General features: G+C 49.4%; 1 protein-coding gene and 1 long non-coding RNA gene across 3 annotated transcripts in view; one reads left to right on the forward strand and one right to left on the reverse strand.

The window, feature by feature from the left end:
• ASB13 (ankyrin repeat and SOCS box containing 13) overlaps positions 1-24,456 on the reverse strand; it is a 321,247-nt gene that overhangs the window by 150,288 nt on the left and 146,503 nt on the right. The gene's annotated exons all lie outside the window — the stretch shown is intronic.
• LOC138513099 (uncharacterized) overlaps positions 24,387-24,456 on the forward strand; it is a 53,828-nt gene continuing 53,758 nt past the window's right edge. The window contains exon 1 of the long non-coding RNA XR_011281702.1: positions 24,387-24,435. This is a non-coding gene — a long non-coding RNA (uncharacterized lncRNA). The remainder of the gene's footprint in view (positions 24,436-24,456) is intronic.

The raw sequence follows: 24,456 nt of genomic DNA on the forward strand, positions 1-24,456 counted from the left end.
ATCGATACACTGACGCTTCATTGAAATCACAATACAGCACGAAAAGGCCAAACCACTGGGCATCCAAGAACTCTAACACTATGCCTCCATATACCCACAGCACTCAAAATGAGCTCACCTGAACACAAAAAAAGGACACTGAAAATACCAATGTGGCATGTCAATGGGCTACGTACCAGTGTGAAAAGGAGGCTGGTAACACAGCTACTGAATAGACATTCACCGGACATAGCAATCCTCACCGAAACACGCCTGGCAGGTACAATCTGTAACCTCTTCAAACGCACCAACTACCGCACGGCGTTTCACGCCGGCTTTACGATGGGCTCAAGAGGGGTCCTTACATTAATACACAAAAAGCTCCCCCTGACTCTCTCAAATGTAACCCAAGACACAGGCGGCAGATTTGTATACACCACAGGGAATCTCTGGACCCAAACGATAGCCATGCTAGCAATCTATGCGCCACCTATACTACTATCAACATTAATAGAGGATGTTACGCCCATACTTACCAATGATCTGTCCAACACCTTCATCCTGGGAGGAGACTTCAATGAAGTAATGGATGTAGAACTAGACCGCACGCACCTAAGAGGAAGAAACCCTAGCACCAATACCAAACTTGCTACTTTCGTGACTGCACTGGGCTTGAGGGATGTGTGGCGGGACCTGCACCCCAACACAAGAGAATACTCATACCACTCTGGTGCCCATGCCTGGTGCCCTCACCTGTAATGGTATGGTAATGTTTATTTGTAAAGCGCCTATACACAAGGCAAGTGTTTCAAGGTGCTGAAGGAGGTATTCACCAGCATGAAAAGAAAGGAAGGACATTTTAGTACCGGAAGAACGAGGAATGTATAAGTAACAATTTTAAGTTACATTGAACTAACCTGAATAAACTGGGAATTTGCTTAGAATGGAAGGTTCAGAAAAGGGTGGCAAAAAACTCTTAATTCTGGTATTTTTAAAAAAATGTTATTATACTTTTCGTACAACAAAAACCAACAATAACGGGAAAAAGACCTGAGACAAAAATATTCAACTCTCTTTCACCCCATCCACTTAAAGTCACTAGATGTATTATTACTTTCACCCATTGTCTTCGGCAACATAAGATAAACCAACATGTAAACTATCGGTTGTGACCTGATAGGGAATTTTATCATTTGCTTCTGAGTAATATCTTTGGCCGCCTCTTGAGAGGTGTTCTCTCCCTGGAGACCTCCTCTAGATGTAGTAATCCCTTCAGGGGGTGGAATTCCCCACTCTCTCTCTATACAAGCCATTCACTATCACCATTCCCTACTCTTCTATCAAATCCCACATCTTATTCCCTAGCACTTCAGGTATTTTGCCATAAATTTGCCCCATATCAAACTCATGTTGTGCTATCCTCCCATGGAGCACTGCAGTTATTTTTTTCCATTACACATATATTTATAGCAACATTGATCCATTCTTTCTTGCCGGGAGTCGTAACACCTTTCCATTTCATAACTAGGCAGGCCTGTGCAGCGAGCAGCAGGGGCGCTGCCACACCGGTCAACCTCCTCAGCTCCCCCTTCACTTTTTCCATTCCGAATAATATCAGGAAAAGTGGGACTTGCTGACTGAAACATCTTTGAGAGCCTGACCGGATCATATTGCCATCTATGAAGACGCTTTATAGCATGTAGTTTATACTGGATATAGATCAAGGTACTCAAGGCCCCTTCACACAGTCTCACCCATAGCCCCGGGTCTATTTCCCTCTCCATATCTGTTTCCATCTCTGTCTCAGTTTTTCTGTGGACCCCTTCCCTGCCGCTAGCAGTGCACTATACATAGCAGAGATCAGGCCCTTTGTTCCACTTCTTTTATCTAGGAGACTTTCAAAGGGGGTGAGATCCCTCTGTATTACCTCTTTCAATTTTTCACTCGTGAGCACCCCCTTTAACTGAATATATGAGAAAACCAAAAGAGCACCTATTCCCAATTGTTCTTCCAGGTCCATAATTGTTATAATGGAGCCTGCTTTCCAGAGCTGGTCCACCCTCTTAAGTTCTGCCTCAAACCATGCTTGGAATCTCTCAGAGTTTGGGATTGCATCCCGGACACCGGGTGCCCAGATATGACTAAGGGGGGATGGTAATGCTGTCATTGCCTGCATATCCGCCATCTCCTGCCAGATTTCCCAAATGGTTTCCAGTATCGGGTGGTCCCTGATTCTATGTGGAAGTCTACCCTTTGGGACCCACAGCCACTCTGCCACCATGGCGGGAGCTAAATTACGATTGTCCAACTCGACCCACTGAAGTTCCTTCTGCATCCTTAGGTGGGGTATGAGGAGACCCTTTGTAACGCTCACCTGGTATCCACGGAGACGTCACTCAGCCTGTTTTGACCTCTGATGACCTCAAACCCTTCCCTGGAGGCTATTTGACTGGAGACTGGGCCTGAAACACAGGATTGGTAGAGTTTAACTCCCTATTGTCTCTGTGTGCTTGAACCCCTTCTTCCCCAGGGTCCAACCTTTCCCTTTGATCCACAGCTCACCTTGTTTTCTAGGAAAGTGTGCTCTCCGTCCTGCTTTCAGCGCAGGGGCTCGTTGATTGATGCGGGCTCGTTGCTGCCTAGTTATTTCACTGGCAAGAGTCCGACAGGTAAGTATATGATGTCATGCCGCCAGCGTCTAGTCGCCGATGGGGGCTATGGAACGCCTGGCGTTGGCGGCGCTATTAGGTCATCCATTGTTTTTCCCTGTCCATTTCCAGGTTTACCGCTCTAGTCTTTCTCTGTTTTTTCCGGCTTCACTATTTAAGCACCGCCCACTTCCGGGTTCGGTGCGTTGCAACTTTGTTTCTTCCCGAGTTGCTGGCTCCGTGTGTTTTTTCCTTCGTGCTATTTTTTGCTACCCTTTGGTCTCCAGTCGGCGTCCCTTCGCCGTTCGCTTTCTCCTTTCCTTTCTGTGGCGCTCCGCCGCCATTCTGGTTTTCTCTTTGCTTCTTGCCCTCTCTTACTCCTTCATCCTTCACTCCTGGATTCTTCCAAGGACCTGCCTCGCCTTCCGTCTCCTGCTCAAGATTCTCGCTCCAGTCATCCTGCTTCTTACATCGGATCTGCTGAATTACTTCACATCACTCTCCGAAACTACAGGACCGTGAATTTGTTTCTCCGAGGGTTTTTTTGAGCATCCGCTTTTTTCCCTCATTACCCGGTCCCTGCGGGAAGGAAGCCTCTTGCTTCCCTGCTTGGCAGGGAATCAGGGTGGCTTCTCACCGCGGACGGCCATACCTCTTCTCTAAGAAAAAAAAGATTGGGAAAAAGGTTTACCGCCGCGACACTTCTCCAGAAGACTCAGGTGAGGAGGAAGCCAAGGAGGTAGTTAATATCATTGATAGGCCTTCCAAGGTTCCGGAGGTTGACAGTTTGCAACGCCCACAGTTAAGAACCATGGCCTCACCTGAGCAGGTGCAAGAACTGCTAACTGCTGTACATAACCTCACTCAAGAGTTACAGGCAGTAAAAACGGAGAACACTACCCTCAGACAGAGGTTGGACCGCTTCGAGCAGTCACGCAGTGATCTCCCTCCTATGCCATTATCCTGTGGCAAATACGACGGATCACCTAACAAATTTAAGGAATTCATGGAGGCTTGCGTGATCTATTTCACATTTAGACCTCAGTCTTACGCCTCAGACCAAGCCCGCATAGGGTTCCTCATTTCCAATTTGACCGGGAATGCCCTGTCTTGGGCAGCCCCTTTGGTAACCAGTGCCAGTCCTCTCCTTCAGGATTATGCTGGATTTACCGCCCAGTTCAAACTTGCGTTCGAACAACAAGAGACTACATTAGTAGCCAGTGAACATCTACTAGATATCCATCAGGGAAGCATGGACCTTTTGTCCTATATCTCCCGATTTAAAAGGGTGGCGGCTGATGCGGGCTGGCAAGAGAATGCCCAATACACCATCTTTCGTCGAGGCCTCAGAGAAGACCTTAAGGATGAACTGGCTAGGGTTAGCCGCCCTTCTACACTCTCAGAGCTTTGGGCCACGGTTCTCCAGCTCGATTTTCGGTTATCCGAAAGGCGGTCTGAGCGGCGGAGACAACGTGGGTTCCCCGTTTCCGCTAACCCAGCTACGTCCTGTTCCGTTCCCTCGGGTTCAGTAAAAGACGAGCCCATGCAGATCGAAACTACCAGGGGACCACTTACCCCCGAAGAACGGAAGCGGCGCAGAGACCTCAATCTATGCATGTACTGCGGTTCCAACACCCATGTTTTGAGGGACTGTTCGGACGTACCTCCCCGCAGGTCGGGAAACGCCATACCTCGGAACTAGTAGGGACCAGTTACCGAGGGGGCTATTCTGGTCCCTATGTCTCTTTGTCCATAACACCTACCATCAATTCCTCCAAAGACAATCGTCTCATGGTTATTGCAGTCCAGTTGAACCACTTACATCAGACATTCGAAGTCCTAGCTCTATTAGACTGCGGGGCAGCTGGATGTTTTATGGACGTCGTCTGGGCTGACAAGACTGGTATCAGTCGTCTGGAGAAGGAGGAAGATCAAAAGGTTGAGGGCGTTGATGGTACACCTCTAAGCTCCGGTCTTATCACTCATGCCACCTCACCCATGATCATGAAGGTTCTCCATCATACTGAGACCATCCAATTCGACTTGATTCGAGCAGCTCACTTTCCTGTCATCCTGGGGGTTTCCTGGCTCCGGAAACATAACCCTACTATTGATTGGACCAAGAACCAACTGTCTTTTTCTTCTAGCTTTTGCAAGAAGTCTTGCTCAATACAATCCTTGGCTGCAACTATCCATACCCTTCCAGATCCTCTTACCCTGACGGATGTTCGGTCCGTGAACAATATTCCTAAGGAGTGCCTTCATTATCCGGATGTCTTTGAGGGTGAAGGTCCCCAAGAACTACCCCCACATCGACCTGAGGATTGCCATATCACCTTGGTTCCCAATGCGGTAGTACCATTTGGCCGCATGTTTTCTCTTTCCCTCAAGGAGAAGAGAGTTCTCAAAGACTACCTGGACTCCAATTTACAACACGGTCTCATTCAACATTCCCATTCGCCTGCGGGGGCATCTCTGTTTTTTGTTCCGAAAAAAGGTTCGGAGGAATTAAGACCGTGCATTGACTACCGGGGCCTAAATCAAGTTACAGTAAGAGACCATTACCCCATGCCTCTTATGAAGGATATCCTAGAGGCGGTGCAGGGAGCACGGATCTTTTCTAAGATCGACCTTCGAAGAGCCTACCATCTTTTACGCATCCATCCTGGGGACGAATGGAAGACTGCGTTCCGGACTCCGTTCGGTCATTACGAGTATCGAGTAATGCCGTTCGGTTTGGTTAATGCACCGTCTATCTTCCAGCGTTTTATGGACAGAACATTCTCTGATCTTCTTTTTCATAGTGTCATAATTTACCTCGATGATATCTTGATATTCTCAAAAACCGCACAGATCCATAGTACTCATCTCATTCAAGTTCTTAAAAGGCTACAGGACCACCATCTCAAGGCCAATGTAGAGAAGTGTGTCTTTGGGGTCTCTCAGGTGATCTACCTTGGGTTTATTCTTTCCGCGGAAGGCATCTGCATGGACCCAGCTAAGACCAAAGCTATTTTGCATTGGCCTACTCCGGAATCTGTTAAGGACATCCAAAGGTTCCTTGGGCTTGTGAACTTCTATCGCAAATTCATTCAGGGATTCTCGGAGACGGTTCTCCCTATTACTAGTCTACTCAAGAAGACTTCCAAACCTTTTTCCTGGACTCAAGACGCTGATCAAGCCTTCTTATTGTTAAAGGAGAAATTTTGTTCTGCACCCATCCTCCGGCAACCGGACCAAGGATTAAGATTCATTGTTGAGACCGATGCCTCGTCAGCTGCTTTGGGTGCAGTCCTCTTACAGGAACATGCGGGTCTCGAATACCCAATAGCCTATCTTTCCAAGACCTTGAATGAAAGCCAATCACATTACTCCGTCATTGAGAAGGAACTTCTGGCCATGAAGACTGCTTGCGAGGAATGGCGTCATCTACTGCAGGGGGGAATCCACCCTTTTGAAATAAGAACGGATCACAAGAACCTCAAGGTCCTGCAGAATATGGAGTGCGTCAATTCACGCCAGGCCCGGTGGGCCCATTTTTTCTCCCAATACGACTTTCTCCTGACCTATCTCCCGGGATCTAAGAATATTCTAGCAGATGCACTTTCTCGGAGGCCATATTCAGGTGGCGCGAACAGGGAACTTCCCAGTTTACTGCTAACTGACGTAAAATTCATATATACTGTACATGCCTTTTTGGAGAAGGTATGTAAAGGCACACAATCTGAGGGGATTCCCCATACCGTTCCCCACTCAGACGACATCTCCATTCAGGATGGCCTGGGATTCAAGCAACAACGTCTCTACCTACCTGATTCCCAGACTCGACGCACCGCACTAAGATGGTGTCACGACGATCTTGTGGCTGGTCACCGGGGGGCGAAGAACACTCTGGAACTTCTTCGACGGAGTTTCTGGTGGCCAGATATGTCAAAAGAGGTGGACTTGTATGTCCGCTCCTGCCCTGTATGCCGTAGATCTAAGCATTCTACCCAACGACCCATTGGTTACCTACAGCAGAGTGAGGCACCAAAAAGACCCTGGAGTATTATCTCAACAGATTTCATCGTGCAACTGCCCGCTTCAGAGGGATGTTCCTGTATCATGGTCACGGTTGATTGTTTCTCTAAGATGGCCCACTTTACACCCTTGGCTGGGCTACCCACGGCAGCGGAGATGGCAACCGTGTTTGCAAGAGAGATCTTCCGTTTACATGGAACCCCCAGTAGAATAATCTCAGACAGAGGTTCACAATATACGTCACGCTTCTGGAGAGAACTATGTAAGAGGCTGGGTATTGATCGTGCACTATCGTCTGGTTTCCATCCCCAGACCAATGGACAAACAGAAAGGACAAACGCTACTCTTGAGCAATATCTACGTTGTTTCACCAACAACCAGCAGGACAATTGGGTTAGTCTACTCCCGACTGCAGAGTTTGCCTACAATAATGCTGTTCACAGTGCCACTGGTCCTAGTCCTTTCTACTGCTCTTATGGGTATCATCCCAGTTTCACTCCTTCCTTGTCTCTTGCTCATTCTACTGTTCCTTCTGTGGACTCCCTTCTCCTCACTTTGCAAGAAGCCCATAAGACTGCTATCAATAGTCTTCGGGTAAGTAGCCAGCGCTATTGTAACCAGACTAACCCCAAGCGCTTGCCTTCTCCCGCTTGGCAGAAGGGAACCAAGGTATGGTTATCCACTAAATACCTCCCGCGTTGGCTTCACCCCTCTAAGTTGTCTCCCAGATTCCTGGGTCCTTTTCCCATCCTGCGTAGGATCAACCCTGTTGCCTATCGGCTTTCTTTGCCCAAACATATGCACCGCTTACATCCCGTTTTCCATTCCTCTCTCTTGAGGGAGTTTAGGCCAGATCCCTATCACCGCTCCATTCCGGCTGTACCGTCTCCGGTTGCTTTACCCCCGGAAGAGTATGAGGTGGCCTCCATTTTGGACTCCCGCATACGGGGTGGGCCCCTGGAATACCTTATCCATTGGAAAGGATACCCCCATTCTGAGGACTCCTGGGAACCTGTCTCCCATGTCCATGCCCCGTCTTTGGTTCAGAGGTTTCACCGTCTCTTTCCAGGCAAGCCGGGGAGGTATCCCATTGGAAGGGGGCATACTGTCATGCCGCCAGCGTCTAGTCGCCGGTGGGGGCTATGGAACGCCTGGCGTTGGCGGCGCTATTAGGTCATCCATTGTTTTTCCCTGTCCATTTCCAGGTTTACCGCTCTAGTCTTTCTCTGTTTTTTTCCGGCTTCACTATTTAAGCACCGCCCACTTCCGGGTTCGGTGCGTTGCAACTTTGTTTCTTCCCGAGTTGCTGGCTCCGTGTGTTTTTTCCTTCGTGCTATTTTTTGCTACCCTTTGGTCTCCAGTCGGCGTCCCTTCGCCGTTCGCTTTCTCCTTTCCTTTCCGTGGCGCTCCGCCGCCATTCTGGTTTTCTCTTTGCTTCTTGCCCTCTCTTACTCCTTCATCCTTCACTCCTGGATTCTTCCAAGGACCTGCCTCGCCTTCCATCTCCTGCTCAAGATTCTCGCTCCAGTCATCCTGCTTCTTACATCGGATCTGCTGAATTACTTCACATCACTCTCCGAAACTACAGGACCGTGAATTTGTTTCTCCGAGGGTTTTTTTGAGCATCCGCTTTTTTCCCTCATTACCCGGTCCCTGCGGGAAGGAAGCCTCTTGCTTCCCTGCTTGGCAGGGAATCAGGGTGGCTTCTCACCGCGGACGGCCATACCTCTTCTCTAAGAAAAAGAAGATTGGGAAAAAGGTTTACCGCCGCGACACTTCTCCAGAAGACTCAGGTGAGGAGGAAGCCAAGGAGGTAGTTAATATCATTGATAGGCCTTCTAAGGTTCCGGAGGTTGACAAATGAGTCTTTTGAACAGTTCTCTAACTTCGTTCCTTTCCTTCCTTAGATGATGGCCGGCGTCCGGGGATGGCGGCGTGCTGCTAAGATGAGTAGCGCTGAAGGTGAGTGAGAGCGCGATGCGCGATGCACCCCTTTCGTATTTGTATTGAGCTGAGTTCTTTTCCTGTGTCTTTTAGGTGCCACGACTTTTTCAGCGTGGATGCCAGTTATGAAGAACAAGTGCGGTGAGTAAGCGCGGTATGCGGCACCTCTAGATGTTTCCACGCTAACCTGGAGAGTCTTTTCCCTCTTGCAGATGGATGAGAAGTTCCGGAGACAGAGTTCCCTCAGAGCAGCTGGGATTCCGGTAAGCCTTTGAAGCTCGTACAGTATTTCAAAATAAGCGAAGATTTGCAGAAAGCTTACTAATGCCTTTTTTCTGTTCTTTTCCCTTTTCCTTAGGAAGCAGTGTGCCGGGATGGGAATGACACCGCCCAAGATGCCAGCAGAACAGAAGAAGCGATGAATGATGGGCAGAAGCGCCGCAAGGTAAGGCTGCTCCTAACTGTGTTCTTGTTCTTGCAGGAGCTGAGCGCAGAAGAAAGATGCAGTCCTACTGGAGACCGATCCGAACACGGTGAGTGTCACGCTGCAGGTGCAGAAAACACAAAGCATGTTTCTCAGCCTGGGCGTGGCTTAAATAGTCTCTGGGTATCCCAGGTGTCTCTGGGCTGAACCACACCCAAAAGACTAGACTGCACATGCAGTTCTGGGAACGAAATATGTGGGGGCATCCATCTTGTCCCCATCAATGCACTACAAGTCCAATCCCCAATGTTATCCTATGGGAGTGAGTGAGTCTGGTGCCACAAGCGCCAAGTCTGACTCCAAGTGGTTCTTTGGAGGGATGGAGAGGCCTTAGACGGCCATGTAGGTGATCGTGGCCTGGCTCCAGCCTGACATCTTGGAGGGCTGGGGACATGAGGGGCAGGAATCATGACACGCTTAGCTGTGCCGCTTTATAATACAACTTTAAATTCGGCAGTCCCGCCTCCCTTTTCCTTCAGTAAGGTGAGGAGCTCATACCCAATTCTTGCTTTCTTCCCTTGCCACAGAAACCTAAGCATCTCTCCCTTTGTCGCCTGGAAAACTGACTCAGGGACCCGGATCTGAGAAGCATATAAGAACCAAAAGCATATAAGAACCTCGGGAGACAAACCATCTTCAGGGCGTTTAGATGCCCGAGCCACGATATGGTCAGTTTTCCCCATCTTTAAAGGTCAGCTCGATATCTGGAAATGAGAGAAGGGAAATTAGCTTCAAATAAGGCTCCTACCTCCCTCGTAAAGTTAACCCCCGGTATCTCAGTGTGTCCCATTTCATCATTAATCCCAGTGGGGCGAATCTACCCTTACCTTCTAACCCGTCACCCTTCAAAGGAAATAAGACTGACTTTGCCCTATTAATCTTGAAGCCAGATAGCCCTCTGAATTGTTCAATCAAAAGGATTGACCTCTGTATCAGGGTCGGGGGGGTCCCTTTTATGCAAGAGCATATCGTCCGCATATAACCCCACTTTATAATCCACTTCATCCACCATGAGCCCCTCAACCTCTGAGTCTTTGAGCTAGACGCTCAAGAGAACGTGCAAATAGGATCGGGGAGAGGGGACAGCCCTGTTCGTACCTCTACTTAGAGTGAATCAGCGGGAGTACCCGCCATTAACCGCCATGGATGCCCTTGGGGAAGTGTAAACCGCCATTACACCCCTCTTAAACCTGTCTCACAGGCCCACCTTGCCCACAACCTGCTCGAGGAAGCCCCACTCTTCCCTATCAAACGCTTTCTCTGCATCCACCGAGAGAAGGACGGAGTCCCCACTCATCTCGTGCGTCTCCTGAATTAGGTGTAGCATTTTCCGCATCGTGTCCACCCCTTGTCAGCCCATTATGAAACCCACCTGATCAGAGTGTATCAGGTGCGGCATATATGTTTCCAATCTCCCCGCCAATACCCTTGTGTAAATCTTAGCATCAATGTTCAGGAGAGAGATGGGGCGGTATGATCCACAGTTTCTGGGGATTCTGGAGAAGGACTCCAGGGCTTCCCCCTTCTCCAGAATATTGTTGAAGAGCTCCACCATGAAGGGAATGAGGGGGGAGATAAATGACTTATAAAAGACCTGCTGAGAAACCATCTTCCCTGGGGCCTTACCCAGCGGCAGTCGCGTCACCGCCCTCTTAATTTGTTTCGCCGTAACTGGGGCTTCCAGTGCCTCAGCCTCCTCCCGATAATGCCTCGGCATCTGTGTCTCGGACAAGTAGGTCTTAATGTCTCCCCATCACGGGATGGCCTCTGATCTATATAAGTTTTCATAAAATGCTGCAAACGCCTCTTGAATCCCTTCAGTCCCTGGGTCCTGTGCCCCTCCCACACTCTCGAAGGCCGCCACCCATCTCTCAGACCTCTGCGCCCTCAACCTGGCAGCCAGTAAAGCATCCGCCTTATCTCCCTTTTGGTAAAACCTCTGTTTCAGGAACTGTAATTTGCTGACTGTCTGACCTTCCACAAGGAGCCTAAGCTCTTCCCTTTTTCTCCTTACCTCTCTTCAGTGGCATCCCTCGCCCTCCTATCAAGATGAATGATCTCATCCCTCAGCCTATTTTCAATTAACCTCTGCTCTCTCTTTTTTCTCGCTCCCTCCCTAATCAGAAACCCCCTCCATGTCGCCTTCCCAGCCTCCCACACTGTCTTCCGGGAGACCTTTCCCGTGTTGTTTATGTTAACATATTCCCCAATTTCAGTGCCCATTTCCGTACGGAACACCAGGTCCTTCCAAAGTGACTCATTACATCTCCACTTACACCCCTTTTGTGCCAGACTGAGCCTGTTCACCTCCACCGTTGCCATGTTGTGATCAGATAATGCGATCAGAGAGGTCCCCGCATCCAGCGTCTCCTCCCACAGGCCCCTTGAAATATTCAAATAATCTATCCTAGTGAAAGTACTGTGTGGGGCCGAGCAGAAGGTATACCCCTTTCGTTCAGGTGATGGTGCTGGCATTCATCTCGGAGATCATAGACCTCCATCATTTCCAAAATCTCGCTGCACCTCCTCCCAGGTGGATCCTGCATCCCTGTGTTTCCCGCTTGTCTATTCAATTTAACATCCGCCCACACGTTAAAGTCTCCACACAGTAGTATATGGCCAGAAACCTCCAACATCAACTTGGGGAGAGTTTTCAACAGGGACCGCACCTGACCCTGATTCGGGCAGTGGACAGTAGCAAGCGTAAAGCACACTTTCTGTACAGTACCAACAATCATGAAAGCCCTGCCCTCTTCATCCGCCCAAACCTTGGTCACTTCCGTTTTTAGCCCCTTCCCAATGAGGATTCCAACCCCCGCTATCCTCAAGGGCCCAGAGCCCCAGTATTCATGCCCCAATCCACCACCCGTGACCCTACGTTCCTCACCCCGGGCATATTGACTCTCCTGCAGAAACATCACTTCAAGACCCGATCTTCAGAATTCACTGGTCCCCAGTAGCCCCGCCTGCCTGCCTGGTGTATCCTCTCAATTTCAGCCTTGTCAATGGTGTCATCTCCGAATACCAGTTTCGTGACCTCATGAAGCGTACGTTTCAAGTCCTGCTCATATTCCCCCTCTTTATCCGGGATGCCGAAGAGCCTAAGATTGTTCCACTGTTCTCGGTTTTCCAAATCATCCATTTTCATTCTAAATTCCTCCTTGCAGCATTGCATTTCTGACATCCGCAGGTCTATTTGTGTCTCTAGAGTATCCAGGGATGTTTGGTTGTTTTCAACTTCTTCCAACCGCTCCTCCATCTTATCTATCCTCTGAGTAATCTTGTCAACCCTGCTACCATTGTCTGCCCTCATAGTCCATATTTCCTCCATCAGGACTGGCACGTCCTTCTTGGTTGTTGCTGATTCCTCCGATGTAAAAGCCATTTTCGCACCGACTCAAAGTTTCCAGGCAGAACGGTTTGGGGTGTATTTGTATGCAGCTAACTTCAGTTTTGCCGCCATTCACCATAGCCTCTTTCACAGTGCGTGACCTTCTCTACCCCCCCTCCTCCTGTCCACCTCTCCGGATGACTGCTGTCGCCTCTTATTTACCATGATCTTCGAGGCCACCTACTCAATCTAGGCCGTTGTTTCCCTTCCTCTGCCTTTGTGGCGGACACACGCCACAGACCTGGGGGCCCACGCCAGACCTGGGGGCCTATATAGATGGAAGCGGGGGCGTGGCCTGGAGCCGATGGCGTACAGAGGCTGAATAGCTGAGCTCCGGCCGAGATGCTGTTTCTTGATCCTTTTTGCCGGTATAAGGAGTGCCTACGACCACGAAAAACTGATGCAGAGGTGGGAGAAGCCGACCCCCACGCAACCTGCTTGACCAACTGGGAAATCGGACCCTCTGGTAGGCGAAATTGTCTTTGAATCATACTCCCTCCCCCGCTCCCATACACATCCAAGATGGCGCCCGGCGCCATTTAGCGGAAAGTCCGAGAGGGAAGCCGCCATCGAACACATCCGGGGACTAAGGTGGCCAGATCGAGCAGAGACACCACGACGGAGCACGATCGCATGCAGAACATCGGAAGGGAGAGCCCCGTCCTGCTTCTACACCACTGGGCGAGGCCCGCCACAGCGGCACCTCTACACTACGCGGGCTCAGCCGTCGCTGGGGACGGCCCGCTGAGGGTGCACACTACCACCGGAGGTTCCTCCGCAGCATCGCCCCGAGGCACAGGACATCGAGAACCAGCTGCAAGAGCGCCACTGCGGCGCCCCCAGATCTCTCGCTCAGAGGCAGGGGCAGTTCGGCGACTTCACAGATATAGTGGCGGCACACCTACCCCCCTGCAGATTCGGATTTATTGACTTTTGACACCTTGGGAACTTCACTCATTATTCTATACACGGAGAGACGGCTGATACCCCCACTGGTAACTCATCTAAAGTGTCCCAGGGGCAGCATCTCCGAGACTCCAAAATGGCCGCCAGGAACAAAGCGAAAGCAGCCACCCTGGACTCATTTGTATCCGCCAAGCCAAAAACCCCCACACTGGCTCGCTCTTGTGCCCCAGAGATTACCCACACGAAAGAGGGGGAAGCCACGGATAACCACTCCCAAATATTGGAGGCTAATGCTTCATTGAGGACACACATAGACTCTAAGATCGACGAATTTAAAATGGTCATTCAACTCATGTGTCAGGACGCCCGCAAATTAACCGAGAGGGTGACAAAAACCGAGACTTCAATAGAAGAAACAGCAGGAGCCACAGAGGTCTTGAAGTCCAAGTTTGCAGACCTAGAGAAGAAAGTGGCGATCCTAGAGGAGAGATCCGAGGAGGCCGAAGGTCGGGCTAGACGGGGCAATATTAGGATCCTAGGAGTACCAGAGGGAAACAAAGGCCCGAACACTACAGCCTATATAGAATCCTTGCTACAACAGGAGTTTGGGGCCGGGAAATTGTCGCAAGGATTTGCGGTCGAAAGAGCCCACAGGTCACTCCAGAAGCAGCCCCCACCTGGATCATTTCCACGACCAATAATTACTCAAATCCTAAACTTTCAAGATAGGAAGATTATCCTTCGCCACTCCAGGGAAGAAGGCCCCATCGAACGTGGCGACTCTAAAATAACCATTTATCCCGACTACACTCAGAAAGTGCAGAGGGAGAGGAACTCTTTTGTCCCGGTAAAAGCAAGACTCCAACAACTAAACCTGAAATACAGGCTGCTCTACCCATCACGCCTGAAAGTCATCTTCAACAGACGAGCCATATTCCTAGAAAACCCAACGGCCGCCAACATGTGGCTGGAAGATAACAACCTTGCAGATGGTAAAGATGCTCCCCAGTTGGAAGAATGAGTCTCTCAGATCGTCGGCACACGACACACGCTGCCATAAATGACCACAACAAGCACAATCAACCGGACCTCAGAAGGTAATCCAACTAACAGTTAGCTACATAGAAACGGCCCTCGTTCGGCCTCTCCGCCAGACACCAGCCCTATCCCCCACAGACATTCCGGGTCGGGACAGCCATCTGCCCGACCCAGCTCGCGCCCTATACCTGGATGGGTCTGGACGGCTCGAGAGCGCCAGAGCACCACAACAAAGATGTAGTCGCTGGGCGCATCAGTTTGAGTTTTGTTAACAGTTTTGTTAGTTATACAGTCTTCAAACCACTATCGCTGAAGAAACACAGGATGGGTGCATGCCACAAATTGGGGGGAGAAGAACCCGATTACTCCCGTCAACGGCCTAATAACCTAAGATTGGCATTACTACAGGCTCCAGAGGATAAGCTGCCAGCCAGCCTCAAAACATTGACTCCATGGCGTCACAACTCAAGGTCATGACGTGGAATGTGAGAGGGATGGGCTCATACCTGAGACGAAATCGTATACAATCCTATCTACGCAGGAAAAAGGTCTCAATTGCAATGCTACAAGAGACGCATCTTACGGAAGACACCATGTCCAAAATAATAGAGCGATGGGCTGGGACCGGGAGAGGTTCCCCCTACTCCACATACTCAAGGGTGGTGTTCACATGGGTGAACCCGAATGTGCCCTTCCAATTGCAAGGATTCGAGTCTGATAAAGAAGGAAGTTTTGTGATAATGTGGGGCACCATCAAACAGACTCCAATCTGCCTAGTTAATTCATACTTCCCGCAACACAGGATACCATCTCACCTCAGAGCAATATGCTCAAAGATAGCACACCACCGAAATAGGACCTTTATATGGGGGGATCTTCAACTGCGTCATGGATGGCTCTATGGACAGGTCTGCCCCACCCCCCCATCCAAGTAACCCCGCAACATGTGCTCTGACAGAAACACTGCAACAACTCGACTTGGTGGATATTTGGAGGGAACAACATCCTGTTGAAAAGATCTATTCCTATTATTCAGCCCCGCATAAGATCCACACGAGAATCGACTATCTGTTCATCGACAGGGAACAAATATCATTGGCAGAAACCACGGCATAATCCCCACTGACTTTGCAATGGCAATTAACAGGGCCTAGACCACCAATCCCCATGTGGAGAATGCCCACTGCAGCCCTCGCCGACCCGGAGTTCAGGGAAGACCTCGCTGAAAACCTAGAATAATACATTGACATTAATAAAGGCTCAATATCTACCTGGAGCAGACTGTGGGAAGCCATGAAGGTGGTGACCAGAGGAGAAATAATATCAAAAGCTGGAGGCACTTGTAGGCAATTGAGGTCTGAACTCGAAGCACATGAAAAAGAGATCTCCCGTCTAGAATCCACCTCAAATATTACTCCGGAAGTTGAAACGAAGTTGAAGGAAGCCCGCGAGAAGTGCCAATCTTCCTGGGACAGTTTAGAGAGGTTTGACTTCACGACATACACTACCAGGTCTCATAAGGAATCCGACAAACCCGGCAGACTGCTGGCCTGGCTGTGTAGTCGTGAAAGTCCCAGGCACCTCCCAACGGAGATACTAGACGAGAATGAGACAAGTCACAAGACACAACTAGGAATTAATGAAGCGTTTGCCAAATTCTACTCCAGATTGTACTCCCACGAAACACAAATAGACAGAGACGAAATCAAAGAAACACTAGATGAGATAGGCCTCCCCAAAATATCCAGCGAACAGAGAGAGGCACTCGAGATGGAAATCACAGCAGAAGACGTGACTAGTGCAATCCGATCGCTAGCCACCTGTAAGGCTCCCGGAAGTGACGGCCTCCCGCCTGAATTTTACAAAACATACAAATCCATCCTCACCCCAATCCTCCACGAGGTCTACCTGGAGGCCTACGAAAACGGGTTCTTACCTAACACTATGAAAGAGACAATAATTATTCCCATGTTCAAACCAAACAAACCACCCACTGACTGTGACTCTTATCGCCCTCTGGCCATGTCAAATTATGATAGTAAGATTCTCACCACTATACTGGCCAGCAGACTCGCTAGGGTGGTAGGGTCCCTAATCCACGAAGACCAGAATGGCTTTGTCCCAGGACGCAACACCACGGCCAACCTGAGAAGGCTTCAACACATCATGGCCGAAACCTATGAGAATGAGGAAGACCTAGCAGTACTATCACTCGATGCCATCAAGGCCTTTGATTCCATCTTCTGGGAGTGGCTCATCGAGGTGCTGAGGGGGTTCGGGTTTGGCGAGGGCTTTGTCAGATGGATCACAGTACTCTATAATTCTCCTATGGCAAGAGTAAAAACCGGCAGAACGGTGTCTGAGTCCTGGAAAATACAAAGGGGCACCAGACAAGGGTGCCCACTGTCGCCCATGTTTTACATATTGGGCCTTGAGCCGATTGCCATATACTTTAGGAATCAATTCTTTGACGCCGGCATCAAATTGGGCAACGAACATAACATAATATCCCTGTACGCGGACGATGTCCTTTTATACTTGAAAGATCCCCAGGTCAACGCACCTATCACATTGGATGTACTAGACAACTATGCGAAATACTCCGGATCAAATTCAGTAGACTGAAATCCTCTGCCTTTCCCTTGGCCAGCCTGAGAGGCTTAGAAGAAACTGACCTCCCTGACATTGGGATAAAGTGGCAACTCGACACGTTCCGGTTCCTAGGAATTAATGTGAGTCACACCCCGATGCACACACACAAGCACAACACGGAGGTAGCAATAACCAGCCTTCGCAGATCCATAAAGTTTTGGTCTAGACTCCCACTTGCAATGGTGGGCAGAGCAGCAATAGTCAAGATGATAGTCCTCCCCTGATTTCTGTACTTCTTCGTCAACATATGCCACTACGTCAGACCGCCCTTCTTTAAGAAATTAGAGGCACTTATCAGGGACTTCCTATGGGGACCTACCAGGCATAAATTGACTTTGGCTACCCTATCCCTCCCATATAAGGAGGGGGGAATACAACTCCCAGACCTCCAGTTGTATTATCTTGCGGCACAGCTTAGCCACGTGACGAAGTGGCTCTACGACGAACCATCAGCCGAGCTGGGACTATTGAAACAATCTCCCTCCAGAATATTCCCCAGGGAACCTCTCTGGAACCCTCTACGACAATCCCCAGATGCCCCCTTGATCGTCGAACTTGGCAGGCAGATCTGGACCAGAACCTGCTACATCAGACAGGTGAAACACCCTTACTCTCCAGGCATCCCCATTCTGGTTGACGTGTGCAAAACAGAATCGGATCTCTCCACATCTAGGAGATGGGAGGACTCCGGAATTTACACATGGGGAGACATGTTTGAGGAGGGCGAATTCAGGGATTTTGAATCGCTGCAGGCTAATGAGGGGCTATCAAGCGGCCAGTTCCTCTGGTATCATCGGCTCAAACAAACCGCCAAGAAGATCTGGGGCAGCTAGCCGGAGGAACCCACCCCAGACCCACTGTTACAAGAGATGCACGACCTCACGGATGGCTGGAAACCGGTCTCTCGACTCTATAGGAGACTCATCGATAAACCCAACCCCAAAAGTGCGTCACTGAAGGCGAAATGGGAAACAGATCTTGAAACTACGCTTACAGACAAGGAATGGGAAAGAACGCTACTATACCCTAAGAAGGTGTCGAGAAACTCCAGATTCGGTCAGATACAACTTAAATTCCTGTATCGGACGTATATGACCCCAAAGAGGGTGGCCTCCTTCAACAAACAGGGCTCCCCGGCTTGCCGTGGTGCGGAAACGACAAAGCTGATCTGATCCACATGTTCTGGACTTGCACCAGGACAATGGCGCTGTGGTCCAAAGTCAAACAAACCTGCACTGACGCCGGGGTAAGCAGATACGAATGGACACCCGGGGAATGCTTATTAGGGGCCTACCCCAGACCAAGCAAATACAAACATGTCGTTAAGTTAATGGACCTTTCATGTATCCTTGCAAAAAGAACTATAGCCATGGCATGGAAGTCACCAGGAGGCCCTAGACATGAACGCTGGTTAAAAGAACTAGAGAGATGGACTGCAACCGAAACCAGAGCCTGGCAAGATGGAATCGCCTCTGACAGAGACTTTGCGAGTGGCACCCTGGACTCTTGGAAGGCCCTCCTGAGAGATATACACTTCAGTGCAGACCATAAACCCCCCATGATAAACCCCATTACTCTGCCATATATGATCCCTCACACTCGCCCCGATATGGTGATCTCCTTGACCGAGATCCCTCCCACTTCCCGAGATGTCGGAACCCCCATCTGCACCCATGCCCACCCAAGTAAGAGGAGCTGTTTCCCTTGAAGACTGTTGTTGTTTATGTTTATTGTTCTAGTTAATTTTCTTGTATTTTTATGCATTTAATACGAATGCCAATAAAATACGTTTAAAAAAAAAATAGATGGAAGCGTCCCCTCCCCATTCCCCGCACTTACGTCTCAGCTCGGGGAAGGGAGTACTTGTCAATGGGCAGACCACAGGGTATTTTTTCATGCGATCACGGATTCAGCCCCTCTTGCTCAGAGTCCCATACGGGCCTTGAGGCCTACGCTTTCAGCACAATGGTCCTAGTGTCAATCTCCTCCTCGTGTGCAGAGCCTCGTGACAACCTACAATTTAGTTCTTCGGACACACCCCTGTTTTGCCAGTGCCTGTTTATCTGACGCCCCAAAACTGAGGGCCCACACTCTCCTGTGCTGTATCTGAGTTTCTACCACGACCGCCGTAAGTCAGGAGGCACCTCTTCCCTGCTTCTCCCTAATATTCGCCATGGGGGGGAGAAACCCCTGTGCCGTTGTGCCCTCTGGGTACCTCCTCAGGACTACAGTGTGGTCCGGGTTATACCGTGGCCTGTGGTCGCCGGGTTCCTTCTGTCCCACCCTTTCTTAAAAAACAATCCTTTGTGTCTCTACGGTGATCATCTGTATAATTCAGTGCTCTTTGAGTAACTGCATGGATGCCCTGTTTCAACTACAGCCTTACTTCGGTGTCTGAGCACCTCTATCCAGCCGGCACCGCAGATATAGTTCAAACAGGCGATTACATGCCGTGGCCTTTACCTCCTCATCACAAGCCCGTCCTTCTCCTTTGGGCCAGAGTATTAGCCTGGTGGCAGGATCTCCATCCCGCATGGCCTGAGGGCGCCCTCTGGGGCTCATGTCTTCCCGGCTGCAGCATCCGCTGCGTAACACCTCTCCCCCACCCCGTGGACCGCCCCCACAGCCGAGCACCAGCCCAGGGGGCCCATGGCACCACACACCCACCAGGGTTGGGGGGGGTGGGTTGTGGCACTCACTCACCTCCCCGGCAAGCTCTGCCATGCTCCTCCTCTCACCCCACTAATTCTGGTCTCTCACGTGGAGGAGGCGGCCGCCGCAGAGAGTCCTCTCAAACCCTTGTGGAGGGGAATCGGGAATCCGCTAACATCCCCAATCCGCTGGCGCATTCGCCACGATTCCGGGGGCGTTTCCCTCTGCTGTTTCGCGCCTAACTATAGCCCCTTGACGCCCTGTCGAGTTTCATGTAGGTGGGGCAAAAAGCAGGGGCTCAAGCCGCTTTTACGGACCCGGGCAGAGAGAGTAACACGCTCAGGCTGTTATCATGAGCGCGCCCCCTGCTGGCCTCTCTAATTCTGGTATTTTTAATAATGTTTTTTGATGGAACTCCGGGATTATAGTAGCAGCACCTGCATCAGGAGGTTAGGATGAGGCAGATAAGAGGGAAGGGTAGTTGATATGGTTAGTAAGGGACCTGTTTCCCGTTTGGAATGAGGGCGCTCTAATGGAAACGGAAGTGCTGGGAAAAACAGCAAGGCATCCAAAGTTCAAATCACTCTGATTTAGCATAAGCAGTTCATAAGAAGGGAAATCCAGTGACAATCCGTTAAGAGTAAATATGTTTAAAAAAAAGGGACGCAAAAAGTACTAATTCGTAATCCAAGATGCAAAATACAAATACCAGTGCTGAAGTCGAAGCAGGAGGAAGAATGTCTGTGGAATACAGGAGTCGGTAACTAGGAAGCAACAAAGAATGGGAGGAAGGGATTAAAGAGGTTGTAACAGCTTCAATCAGAAGCACTCCTGTATGGAGATGCGAGTCTTCTTATAGTTCCCGGGCTAGGCGTGTTGACGTGTTGCGTGGGCGTATGCTTGGGCGTATACATGAATACAGTGTGCGCCGTGCTGACATTGCAGCAGAAACGGAGAGTGGAGAGCCAGGGGGTGGTGCCACCTAAGGCCACGCTGCTCCAAGTGGCACCAGGGCAACTGCCAAGAACGCCGGAAGGGGAGCGCAGGTCTTTCCTGCCGCGGACAACGACAGCGATGAAAGCTAGAAGCTGGAGCCATGACACTTACACACTGAAGCCATAAATGGGTCAGTTGAAGGTGTCAACCTTGCAATGGACCTGTCAGAACAGCAACTGACGGACTGTCGCCGTTTACTGGGACAGTTTGCCGGTCTGTTTTCTCTGACTCAGGTCGTGCAGATTGGTGCACCCATGATGTGGACACTGCAGACAGTAAGCCAGTGAAGAGTAGGATTCACTGGATGTCCGATAAGGTAAGGGACACCATCAAGGAGGAAGTTTGCAAGATGCTGTTCTTGGAGTGATAGATCCATCCCACATCCCCTGGGCTAGCCCAGTGGTACTGGTCCCTAAAAAGACCAGTGGTGGGAAGACTGAAGTTTGCTTTTGTGTGGAATACAGGGGGCTCAATTCTGTCCCAAAGACAGATGCTCACCCCATTCTTTGGGCAGATGAGCTCATTGACAAGCTTGGTGCTGCAAAGTACATGAGTACCTTTGACCTCACAGCAGGGTATTGTCACGCCGGCTTGACAGATGTAGTGAGGGAGAGGTCAGCATTCTCGGATAACGCGGAAGGTCATTATCAGTTCACTGTGATGCCCTTCTGATTGAAGAATGCCCCTGCCACTTTTCAGCAGATGGTTAACCAGGTTTTGACTGGTCTGGAAAATGTCCATGTGATCTTTTTAGACGATATTGCTGTGTTCAACCACACCTGGGAGGATCACCTATGCCACCTGAAACAAGAGCTTCAGGCGCTGCAGAATGCAGTTCTGACTATCAAGGCCACGAAGTGCCAGATAGCGCATGGCACAGTGACCTACCTAGGCCACCGGGTCAGTGGAGGTAAGAAACAACCTCTCGAAGCTAAGGCACAGGCTCTGAGGGATTGGGACATCCCCACCACTCAGACGCAGGTGGGAGGCTTTCTAGGTCTCACCGGGTACTACTGGTCGCTCATCAGAGGTGATGGGACCATTTCCATGCCCCTGAATGATCTAACTTCCAAAAAGATGCTGAAGAAGGTAACTTGGACCCCTGCCTGTCAAACCTCCTTTCAGGATTTAAAGGATGGATTGTGCAGGGCCCCAATTCTGAAAGTGCCATACTATGGCCAGGAGTTCATTATCCAGACAGACGCCTGTGACTTTGGGATTGGAGCAGTATTAGTGGAGCTGACTTCTGAAAGGGTAGAGCAGCCTGCGGCCTACATTAGCAGGCGGTTGACAAAAAGGGAAAGCAACAGGGCTGTCATACAACAAGAAGCATATGCGGTCGTGTTGGCCCGTAAAGAAGTCGAAACCCTACATCTTTGGGTCTCACTTTACGATTCAGACAGACCACCGGCCTCTGCGATGGTTAATGGCCATGCAAGGGGAGAACCCTAAGCTTCTGCATGCGGCCATATCCCTATAGGGATTAGATATGGACATCCAGCACAAACCAGGCTCCCAGCATGGAAATGCAGATTGCCTCAGACCCTCAGTAGGGTGGTGGTTCACATGTTGAGGCTGGGGGGCATGTGAGGAATTCGACAGCTGCACAGGGAGTGTGCGCTTGCCTGTGCTTTTTTGAAATTTTGTAAGAAATGGAATGATGGGAGATCAACCTTGGAAAATAAATATCTGGGGCTAATCTGCACACATTTTCCTATGCTTGCCCCACAACAAACACATAGTTAAGTGTACTCTGGGTTGGACACAGCATACAGGCGCAGTCCTCCCTGTCACATTTAGCTGGAATGTGACAGCCAGGAGTACATGAAAGCATCTCATGAAGGGGGAAGACAACACTTTCCCCCCTGCCATCGCCAGCCTAATTAAATATCAAACGCTCCATGTACCCAATGTGCCCATTGTATTTCTGTGTGGTGGCAGCGAATAGTGATGAGAGTTAAATGCAGCAGGCCTGCGAAGAGAACTAACAAAGTGCAGGAAACCCAAACACAGCATTGATATGTAATGTGTCAGCTTGAAGCTAGCTCTCACCCCTCTGTAGGAAGGGCATTGAATGTCATGTCTGGGACAACTGTTTACAGTAGGCAACCCCTGCAAGGGACAAAAAACAGACAAGTGGCAAGGGAGACGTTGGGACCCTAGCGCTTGCGCCCGCAATGAAAGTTGTCTGAAGAGGCAGCGGGTGATTACGAGGTGTGGATATTTTGCCCAATATACCACAGAAGGAATAGATCAATTCACAGATTGCAAAATCACACTGCGCCACAGACATATAGTTTACTGAATGGTTGCAGAAATATGTATTCTTGAAGAGCTCAGCCTGACACGTGTTCCGAGCAACCAAAGCTCTTTCTCAAAGTGGCTTTCCCAGGGTCAGAAGAAAGGGTTCCACCATGTGTGGGTTTGCTTTAGAATGCACATCATTGGATTTTGGGACTTTGGGTCAATACTCTATTAACTCATTTATTAATTGCAATTCGAAGTATGTTGTGTATTGCATCACCTGTGTATGTGGACTCCACTATATTGGAAGCACGATCAGGCCGCTCAAAGTTAGAATTAGAGAGCATTTCTCTACAATATCTAATCAGGAAGCGAAATTTCCATTGGCCATACATTGGCACACTGTTCATCAGATGGACAACAAGCGAGATGTTAACTTTACAGGAATCGCTAAAGTGAATCTACCCCAACACTGCGGCAATCTTGAACTCAAACTAAGGCAATTAGAAGCAAGACTTATTTGCAAGTATAGGACTGTCATACATGGCTTAAACACAGACCATGCATTTTCCATATTTTTATAAAATTTTGACAGGCTGTATTTAATTCTTAAGAATATATGTGCAAATCTATGCACTCTTAGTCTCTATCTGGTTGTGTATAAGATATAATGTTCCACATAGCACCCTATCATTGTGTCAAGTCAAAACTTACATACATTATCGTTCATAAACACGAATAGTTTTTTGTGCAATTGTATATATTGTCATTGGTGAACATAAATTACATCTTTGAAAATGTCTTCATATAATATAATGTCAATTCATCTGTATTGAGCTATGTTTTGATTGTTAGATTCATGACCATGTGAGGGAATCCAATGCCGTGGTGAATTGAGTATTGAGTAACTCTTTGAATATCATTGCACACATTTCAAAATATGGTAGGAACTGCACATATCAGTAATAGGTTGAGACTCAGTAGCCTGATGGGCTGTGTGCAGCACCTGTGCGTTACTGAGGATAATCATATGCATTCAGCATTGTTTGAAATTAAGGCCCATGATAATGTGAGGCGAGTTCCATGCCTCGGTATAGTTCAGAATTCTCAATAACTTAACACGTTAGCAATTGCACCCATGAACAACAGGCTCAGAAAATAGCAGCTTACTGGGCTGGGTGCAGTATTGTTTTTCACAGCGGCTTTCATCCTTTATTATTGTCCTTACATCCACGGATAGCTTGGCCAGCTGAATCCCATGGATTTCATCTGTTACAGCAAGGAAACCGTGTACTGCGCTGTGCATCACATGCAATATTAATCAATCCATACATTCTTGGGGATTCCACCAAGATGGCGGTCGGCCCTTGACAATGGCCTATGAGGAGCTGGGCGGTCTAGTTACGTCAGGCTCCAATAATACGTGTTGGGAAGTACGCTGCAACTTCTCTCAGAAACCGGATCACAAGCTGAAAGGCCAGGTAAGCGCATACATGCTGTAA

Source organism: Ambystoma mexicanum, chromosome 12 (assembly GCF_040938575.1).
Source record: "Ambystoma mexicanum isolate Mex_15411 chromosome 12, UKY_AmexF1_1, whole genome shotgun sequence".
Classification (NCBI taxonomy): Eukaryota; Metazoa; Chordata; class Amphibia; order Caudata; family Ambystomatidae; genus Ambystoma; species Ambystoma mexicanum.